The sequence below is a fragment of the Tenrec ecaudatus genome, chromosome 3, assembly GCF_050624435.1.
Source record: "Tenrec ecaudatus isolate mTenEca1 chromosome 3, mTenEca1.hap1, whole genome shotgun sequence".
Lineage (NCBI taxonomy): Eukaryota > Metazoa > Chordata > Mammalia > Afrosoricida > Tenrecidae > Tenrec > Tenrec ecaudatus.
The window spans coordinates 1,752,887-1,762,599 of record NC_134532.1 but is presented as its reverse complement, the minus strand read 5'-3'; the positions used below and the strand labels follow the sequence as shown (position 1 = coordinate 1,762,599).

At 41.1% G+C, this 9,713-nt stretch overlaps 1 pseudogene; it reads right to left on the bottom strand.

The window, feature by feature from the left end:
- Positions 1-8,687: 8,687 nt before the first annotated feature.
- LOC142443227 (gamma-secretase subunit PEN-2 pseudogene) lies at positions 8,688-9,175 on the bottom strand (annotated as a pseudogene).
- Positions 9,176-9,713: the final 538 nt, after the last annotated feature.

Here is a 9,713-nt window from a genome sequence, read left to right as displayed (position 1 = left end):
TCCAGATGTGTATTTGCCACGTGAGCTCCAGCACAGAAACAGGTAGTATTCTGTTCTGTTGTGCATAGGGTTGCTCTGGTTTGGAACCGACTCAATGGCCCCTGAACATTTACAGCAAGTGGATTTTTAAGATCTCACATTATAATGCTAGCGTGGTGAGCTATTCTAGTTTCCATGGCAGGCAGGTGGCAATCAATTTCATGCTGCCAACTAAGAACTGTGCACTCCAACAAAGGTGCCAAAGTCCTGGCCAGCAGCAGGTGCAGTAAAATGTCCACCAACCAGCTGATTGTAAAAGTGCCAACCAAACCCTACCGTGCACAAGAGTAACGATAATGACGAAGGTGGAAGATTTTTGGAAAAGGAGTCAACCACATAAAATGTGGGCCAATAGTTGGAATTTTTAGAATAGAAACAGCTGCCTACTGTCAACGTGTTCTCTATTAACAAACCTTCTTTCCCACTTGTTAAAAGGCACTCTTTCAAGGCAGCAAACCATGTTTGAAAGAGCTATCACATCAACACACATCTGTATGATCTTAAAGGCTACATGGTATGACTTTACAATGCAATTAGTGCAGTTGCATTGGGATGAAGCCAAATGAATGCCAAAAGAAGTAAACATCTTTCAATAAGAGGCAAAAGGACGTCTGGAAGAATAATGATAACTTTCCACATTAGTGCATAATAAATGTCCATTTTGTTATTGTTTTACTCATAAATCCTACTCAAGCAAGCAATAATGAAAAGATTAGCAGGGATGAGAAAGCAGGCTGTTCTCATAAAACTGGTAAACCAAATTTCGCATGAGATTTCAAATCAGCTCATCCTTCCTTTTATACACTGATAGTTTATTTGAAGTGAAAGAAATGATCGTTCCTAAATGGGCTTTTTCAATGAACAGCGGGCAAACTTTCCCGTGTTTTGGATGGTGGTGAAGGGTGGAAGCAAGGGTACCTGAAGGAAATTAATAATATTAGGACTCCCTATGTAATGTTAGGACCTGTAGGAAAACGAACAACTGCCTGGTCACTACCTGTAGCGTAGATCAAAGGAGCCCTGCTCCCACAGTCAAGTACTCGGCTGCTCACCAGAAGCAATCCGAATCCACCATCCACTCCAAGGGAGAGGGGCAGAACCATCCGCTGCTGTAAAGATGTCTTCCTTGGAAGCCCCATGAGGCAGTTCTACTTGGTCACACGGAGTCATTGTGAGTCAGACTGCCTTGGCGCACAGCAAACACAACATCCTAATTCAAGTTCTAAGGGCCTTTAAAAATGATCAGGAATAAAAATGTCTCTATAAATATATCTCCCATAGATAAAGGGGAATGAAATGCATTTGATTATCGGCTTGTATTACCTATGCAAGTTGTTGGACCCAGGGCAGCAAGTGGTAGCCATCCTCTGTACGAATGTCGTTGATTAGCGATAGCTCTCTGGAGCACTGTTTTTAAAAAGCTTCTCAGGTCTCGTTTAGCAAGGGTATAGAATAGATGAAGGAGCCCTAGTGGAGTGATGGTTACATGTTGGGCTGCTAACCTATTTTGGGTGGTTTATTAAAAACAAAACACAACAAAACAGAAGCACGATGCATACACTGAAGAACACAGCATTTCTTATAAACTGACTAACGGGTACTAAAGTGGTTTTATTTTTTTTTAATCTTTTTACTGGGGGCTCGTACAATTCTTATCACAATCCATATACCCATCCATTGTGTCAAGAACATATGTGCATTTGTTGCCATCATCATTCTTAAAATATTTGCTTTCTACTTGAGCCCTTAATATCAGTTCCTTGTTTCCCCCCTCCCTCCCCACTCCCCCTCCCTGATGATCTCTTCATCATTCATAAATTATTATTATTTTGTCATATGTTACACTGTCCAACGTCTCCCCCTGCCCTCTTCTCATGATATTAAATAAGAGTCTACAGTAGTGAGACTGCCGATCAGTGACTGTGAAAGTTGGCTCTAAGTCAGGTAACTAAAAAACTGTTAAAAAGGAGATGATAACTTACGCTTAAAAATGTAAGTTACAAAAAGGACAACTCTGGGTCTATTGGCAGAGTGAACCCACTAACTCCTGTTGCTTGACTTGGAATTTTTGTTGTTTTCCTAAGTATAAAAATGTTCAAAGTTCTTGATGAATACTGGGTCCTCTACACGAGAGGTCATTGAAATGTAGGTGACATTATTGGAAGTACTTGCTGAGGGGACCAATGCGAAAGGAACCCTCACCCCCTAACGTGATCCACGAACACCTCCAAAAGGAACAACCGGTGCGAGAGCGGGGGTACGCAGAAAATACTTTCCCAACGTTTTAATGTTCTCCAACTTCTGTTCAGGCGGAGCTGACTCAGTCTGACAGTTGAGTTTCAAAGGAAGAATGTATGAGTCATGACAGAAATTGTGTCGATTTTGCTTTTATGAGATTTGGCAAAGGACTCTCCATTTTCTGCATATTTTATGAGACCTCAAAATAGATGTCAGAATTTCCCCTCATGGCATGAACATTGTAACACTAACTTTGGTTAGAAAAGCATTTTTTCCATTTTCACATGCTTTCACGTGGATTATGCCACTTTGCTAGTCCTGACTGCCCTGTATGGAATGGGGTTATTAGTACCTTGGTTTTATAATGACAGCATTAAGAGGTGAGCTTATTCAAGATTTTCCAAGGACACACACTTGCTGTGTGGCAAAAATTGGAAGTAACACCCAAGCCATCCAACTCACTAGTTTAATTTTTTTCTGACCACACGATGCCAACTGCTGAGGGGGACCTAGAAGAAGTGAAAGCTATAACCCTTCATTTCCAAGAATTAATGCCCATCCTTTACTAATAGAACAATAAAGTTATTTGAAATAAAATTGTCTTCTAACGACTTGCAATTCGCCGTCGCCTCACCAGGCCTTTCTTTCAAGGGATCTCTGGATAAGCTGGGACCTCCAACCTTTTGCATTAACTGGGATTCCTAATAAGGTGATAGGTAGATACACCCAAAGCAAACACAGAACAGGAACTGAATCGGAAAATGTGGATTGTCTTTTCTCTTCTCTTTTCCTCCATCACACCGTCTCCCTGAATGCCATCACTTATTTCCACACTTTGCTTCTGATCTGCATTCTGACGGTTCCCATATTTGTAACTCTAGTTCACCGTTCCCTTCTTATTTAACTTTCCACCTAATTATTCATCTACCAACTATCTACTTCTGCCAGAACGCCTTCCAAGAAAGCCGGGCTTAACACGCATCCAGTGGAACTTACCAACATCTTCCCAATCAGAGGTCTACCTGTGTTTTCTGTGCTGGGATTAGTATTATTCCACCCACCTACCCAAACGGGGGACTGCAGTCTCCAATGCCATCCTGGTACTCGCCCATCTTGAGATATCCAGCAAGCACAAGTGATTCCGTTTTTAAAATGGCTGTTGAAAATTATGGGCTCATGCCACCCACACTACTTTTATCCAGGTCAGGCCCCTATAATGTTTCAGTAGATCAAGGCTTCTCTACTGAATAACTGGCACTTTCCTGCCATTTTTCAGATTTTCAGTCCTACTTTCATTAATGACTGCCAAAAGCATTGATGATAAAGTTGCAGCTCAGCTACTCCTTGATGTAGTCCGTAGGGCCTGCTTTTTCTAGCTTGTGCTTACGGATCCAATGTCTTCCCTTACTGCTTTCTGCCTGGCTAATTTCCCACTAATTTTCAGTTGTGTTTCAATTAAATCAAGTTTTAGGTCATAACGAGTTCCACATTACATTCCTCATTTTGGTAAACTCTTCAGCTCAACTGTCTGGTTGTCATTAAACAACTCATTTCCTATTGTAAAATTGTACACCCTCTCCCTGTAAACTTGGCCACATGGCTTGCCTAGTGAATTGTAAGCAGAAACAGTATGTGCCATTTGGGGGGATACTTTTGGAACCATTGTGTGCTTAGATAGGATCTCTGCCTTCCCTCCGTCAATAGACAGGTAGTGTCTCAGTTGGAAAATGAATCATCAACCTGTTTCCTGGATAAGAAGACTGGAGCAGCGTTGTACTTGACCCATGATGGACATTAGAATTAGTGCAAAACAACCCTTTGTAGTCTGAAACCACTGACTTGAGGAAAGTTTTTGGTCATGATAGCAAAACTTAGTCTAACTTTGCTGATAAATCTACCTGGAAGTGTCTCTTTCCTCTTTCCAGTGAAGTTCTATTCACTGTCTCAGCTTTGAGTTCATTCTCTTGAAAACTTAGCTTTAACTCCTTGGCTGCTTGTCACTCTTTTGTGTTTCCATCATGACCTGTACTTGTCCTAATAATGATACTTAGTGCATGGAAATATATGAATGTGTGTGTCCCTTAGTGGATGGTCAACTCTGTGAGAACATGGACTATTTATTTCATGTTCAGCCTTTTTGTTTCCAGACGTAGGGATCTTTTGATAGAATTTACCCAATTACTATGTTGTATAAATGAGGATACACAAAGTAATTATCAAAGAAAATAATCAGAGGAAATCAGTCCTTACATAACCAAGTATCCCGAAAAGATTTTAGTCAAATAAACTAAATTTAAATTACAGTTAAAAAGCTGCCTGACATCATGCACAAAAAAGATATATGTGTGTATATGTACCATATGTATATACATACATATATATACCATATTGAATGAAGGGGGAAGTGCAGAGTGGAGACCCAAGGCCCAAGTGTCGGCCAATGGAGATCCCCTCATAGAGGGGTTTAGGAGAGGAGATGGGTTAATTAGGGTGCGAGGTAGTACCGATGAAGAACACAGCTTTCCCCCAGATCCTGGATGCTTCCTCCCCCCAACTACCATGATCCGAATTCTACCTTGAAGGGCTGGACAGGGCAGAGGTTGTTCACTGGTACATATGAGGGCTGGAGGCACAGGGAATCCAGGGTGGATGATACCTTCAGGACCAAGGGTGTGAGGGGCGATGCTGGGAGAGTGGAGGGTGAGTGGGTTGGAAAGGGGGAACTGATTACAGGGATCCACATGTGACCTCCTCCCTGGGAGAGGGATGGCAGAGAAGGGGGGAAAGGGAGACTCCGAATAGGGCAATATATGACAAAATAACGATGTATAAATTTCCAAGGGCACATGAGGGAGGGGAGAGCGGGGAGGGAGGGGGAAAAAAAGAGGACCTGATGCCAAGGGCTTAAGTGGGGAGCAAGTGCTTTGAGAACGATTGGGGCAGGGAATGTATGGATGTGCTTTATACAATTGATGTATGTATATGTATGGATTGTGATAAGAGTTGTATGAGTCCCTAATAAAATGTAAAAAAAGAAAAGAGGAGGAAAAAAAGAAAATGATTAGGGCAAAGAATGTACAGATGTGCTTTATACAATTGATGTATGTATATGTATGGACTGTGATAAGAGTTGTAAGAACCCCTAATAAATTGTTTAAAAAAATATTAGAAGTTTGCATTGCCTTTTTAATGGTGACATAAAAATAACTGAAATGTTAAAGCAAAAAGTGTATTCCTTGTTATCTTTGCTATCTAACACCCTGCTTACTCTCTGTTAACATTGAAAATTGCAAAATTCTGTGAAAAATTTTACTCATAAACATCGTAGAGTTCATTTTTTATGTGTGAGTTCCTTGAATGTGTTCAGTTTTATGATGGGGGTCATGCTCATTCACGGCTCCACTAGATATGAAGGACAATTTCCCCTAGGATCACAGTTGTGAAACAGTTAGGTTATTGAAACTCAGCTAAGTCCGTGGACATTTTATGAGGAGGTTTGATATATCACAGTCATCCTTGGTCTGGATTCTTTTCATGCTATTCTCTCCATTATGTGTTTTTATCAATGATTTTAAGCAGTATGAATTATCAAAAATTGAGAAAATTTTAGTTGTACATTTAAATTTCAGTATAGTGTTAGGTCAACAGAATATCGTGCTTGATGTAATGCATTTTTAGTAAATCACTATTTATTGTGTATATATGCCTCTTATATTGACCCCTTTATTAGGAAACATCTTGAAAACATTAAAAACAATTTAATAATATTTAATTTCTAATAACTCGTTTATATTTTAGCCAATATATCTATCACCTTTAAACTCTTCTCTCTTTCACCTCCGGTCTTATGGTTAGCAGCTGAATGCATAGCCTGCTCACATCAGAGCCCCTTGACACCAGATTTCTGTATATAAGAGCAGTGGAGTACAAATGCTGTGGGGGAAATGTAAAAAAATCAAACACACGCATTCCAGCTATAACCCCCCAAAAGGGGTCTTTGTGGCAGGAGTGGTAGCTGAGGGTGGTTAATGGAAGCATTGTAGATAATGAACTGTAGTGAATTTATTTTCACACAATAAATGCCTTTGTGATTTTGTTTTACTATTGTCATACTCATTTTTACCACCACGACAATTAAAATAAATTATATTACATTAGATATAGCAATTTAAAAATTGTCGTTAGTGACCGAGAAAGGATGATTTTTGATGATAATTTTTGTTGCCCTAAGCCCAAACATCTTAAGATTGCTTCAGCTTGTCTAAATATTTGAAAAAATATTTCTTCTGCTATTAGGGACAAATGCCTATTAAAATATCAATAACAAACCCACTGCCATTGAATCATTCCTGGACAGGAACCCTATAGGGTAGAGTAGAACTTCCCCTGTTGGTTTCTGAGACTGTAATTTTTTTTTTTACATTTTTTTTATTTTAACAATTTATTGGGGCTCATACAATTCTTTTCACAGTTCATACATATACATACATCAATTGTATAAAGCACATCCGCACAGTCCTTGCCCTAATCATTTTTTTCTCTTTTCTTCTTTTACATTTTATTAGGGACTCATACAACTCTTACCACAATCCATACATATACATACATCAATTGTATAAAGCACATCCATACATTCCCTGCCCCAATCATTCTCAAGGCATTTGCTCTCCACTCAAGCCCCTTGCATCAGGTCCTTTTTTTTTTTCCCCCTCCCCCATATGCCCTTGGTAATTTATACATCGTTATTTTGTCATATCTTGCCCTATCCGGAGTCTCCCTTCCCCCCTTCTCTGCTGTCCCTCTCCCAGGGAAGAGGTCACATGTGGATCCTTGTAATCAGTTCCCCCTTTCCAACCCATTCACCCTCTACTCTCCCAGCATCGTCCCTCACACCCTTGGTCCTGAAGGTATCATCCACCCTGGATTCCCTGTACCTCCAACCCTCATATGCACCAGTGTACAGCCTCTGTCCTATCCAGCCCTGCAAGGTAGAATTCGGATCATGGTAGTTGGGGGGAGGAAGCATCCAGGATCTAGGGGAAAGCTGTGTCCTTCATCGATACTACCTCACACCCTAATTAACCCATCTCCTCTCCTAAACCCCTCTATGAGGGGATCTCCATTGGTCGACACTTGGGCCTTGGGTCTCCACTCTGCACTTCCCCCTTCATTTAATATGATATATATATATATATACATATATACACATACATATATACATATACACATACATACACACACTTATATCTTTTTTTTTTTGCATGATGCCTTATACCTGGTCCCTTGGGCACCTCGTGATCGCACTGGCCGGTGTGCTTCTTCCATGTGGGCTTATTTGCTTCTGAGCTAGATGGCCGCTTGTTCACCTTCAAGCCTTTAAGACCCCAGACACTATCTCTTTTGATAGCCGGGCACCATCAGCTTTCTTCACCACATTTGCTTATGCACCCATTTGTCTTCAGCGATCCTATCATGGAGGTGTGCAGTCAATGATATGATTTTTTGTTCTTTGATGCCTGGTAACTGATCCCTTTGGGACCACTCGATCACACAGGCTGGTGTGTTCTTCCATGTGGACTTTGTTGCTTCTGAGCTAGGTGGCCGCTTGTTTATCTTCAAGCCTTTAAGACCCAAGTCACTATCTCTTTTGATAGCCGGAGACTGTAATTCTTTACAGAAGTAGAAAGCTGGTGGTTTCAAACTGCTGACCCAGTGGTTAGCAGGTAAACACTTAATCACTATGTCACCAGGGCTCCTGAGTATGCCTATAGCTTGTATAAAAGTCATTACCGGTTTGTAGATTTGTTTTCTTGATTTAGACTACATTTCTTGCTCAATTTTCCTTCAGAAATACTGCTTTTGCCACAAAGAGCTTGAGAGATGAACTGATTAAATATAGAATACCTTTAATTTAAAATGTTAAATGAAACCTTTTTATGTGGCTACTACAGATAGACCAGCCATATTGTGTGTGGGATGATTAGCAAATTGCTATTTTAAGGGTGTAAACAAAAAATACTGATAAGTCATGGATTGAATGTTTTATATACGATATATCTAGGCTATATGATTTTATGTAACTAGTTTCTAATTTCAGCTTACTAGAAAAAGATTCCATAGATGGAATAGTAGTGCTTATCTATCTAAAATTATGAAACTTGAAATCACAAATCTGACTAACATTTAAGTGTCTGCATCAAGCAAAAAGTGCTAGGATTTAATAGGATGCTTTTGGCATTAGACATGTTGTTGTTGTTTTTTGAGAGTCAGAGCTGTTTATTGGGGGAGATCAGCCAAGGTCAAGGGAGAGGAGAAGAAGTCTTAGTGGGTTCAAGGGTGAGCCTTCAGTGGAAGAATCCATCCTGGGAGAATAAGCAGACCCCTCCCCACCCAGGCCTATGAAGGCAGCCTCAGGGGGTGCCCAGAGGTAAGGTGAAGGAGAGGTAGTCCCCAAGGGCTCCCCAACGGGGCCGGTAGATCTGGAAGATGGTGATCCAGGTGGTGAGTACAATTGCCCACAAGAGGAAGCCCACTGCTGAACGCCAGACATAGACCTTGATCTGGCATTGCTCCGTGTAGGGTGGGGCGAGGAAGGTCTCCCGGAAGAACCTGAAGATGTTGACCAACCAGAGGAAAGGCAGGAAAGCAAACCCACCCAGGTAGTACTTCCGGCACAGGTTCAGCTTCTCCTCGTTGGACACTCGATCCAAGTTCATAGTTGCTCCCGAGCCAAGTTGTCCAAGGGCCTGAGGGGTAAGACCCTCGCCTTGACCCCCGAGGCGTGAAACCCTACTTCTTCCGAATCGATGCTCTGGCTGGTTTCCATCGCAGACTTCCGCAGGCGCCGTCGCGGGGGGGCCTGGGGCTTGTAGTCGTTTCGTTTTCCAGCAAAGGGGGGGATGGGGGTCGTGAGCCGACGCTGTACGGCTGCGCAGCAGGAGCAGCTCTGCTGTCCCGCGTGGAGGGCGACGGGCTCCACCACGCGAGCGCCCTAGGCGTCTCCGAGCCCCGGAGAAGCGCCCCGAGGCACCCACGGACTACATTTCCCGGCGCTCCCCTAGACATGTTTAAAAATAAAAATATATACCAATTTATATGCAATATCAAGTATATCAGAAGCAAAAGCAACTAGTTCAAGAAGCTTTTACATGGTCTAGATATAATTAATTACTTAAGAATAACATTTTTAAAAGCTTATAACCTATCTCATTTAATGTAGTAATTTTTTGTGCATTAATATTGTCATTTGGCATATTAACACACTATGCATGTAAAAAAAACTTAGAACACCACTAAGACTTAAACACATTATTCACTTTCCATAAAATAATTTTCTGAAAATAAAACTTAAAAATAATGAGAAATTGGTATTCTAAACTTGTGGGAGAATTATGATTTAATATTACATTAAAATATAGCACCTTGAAAACTTCAAA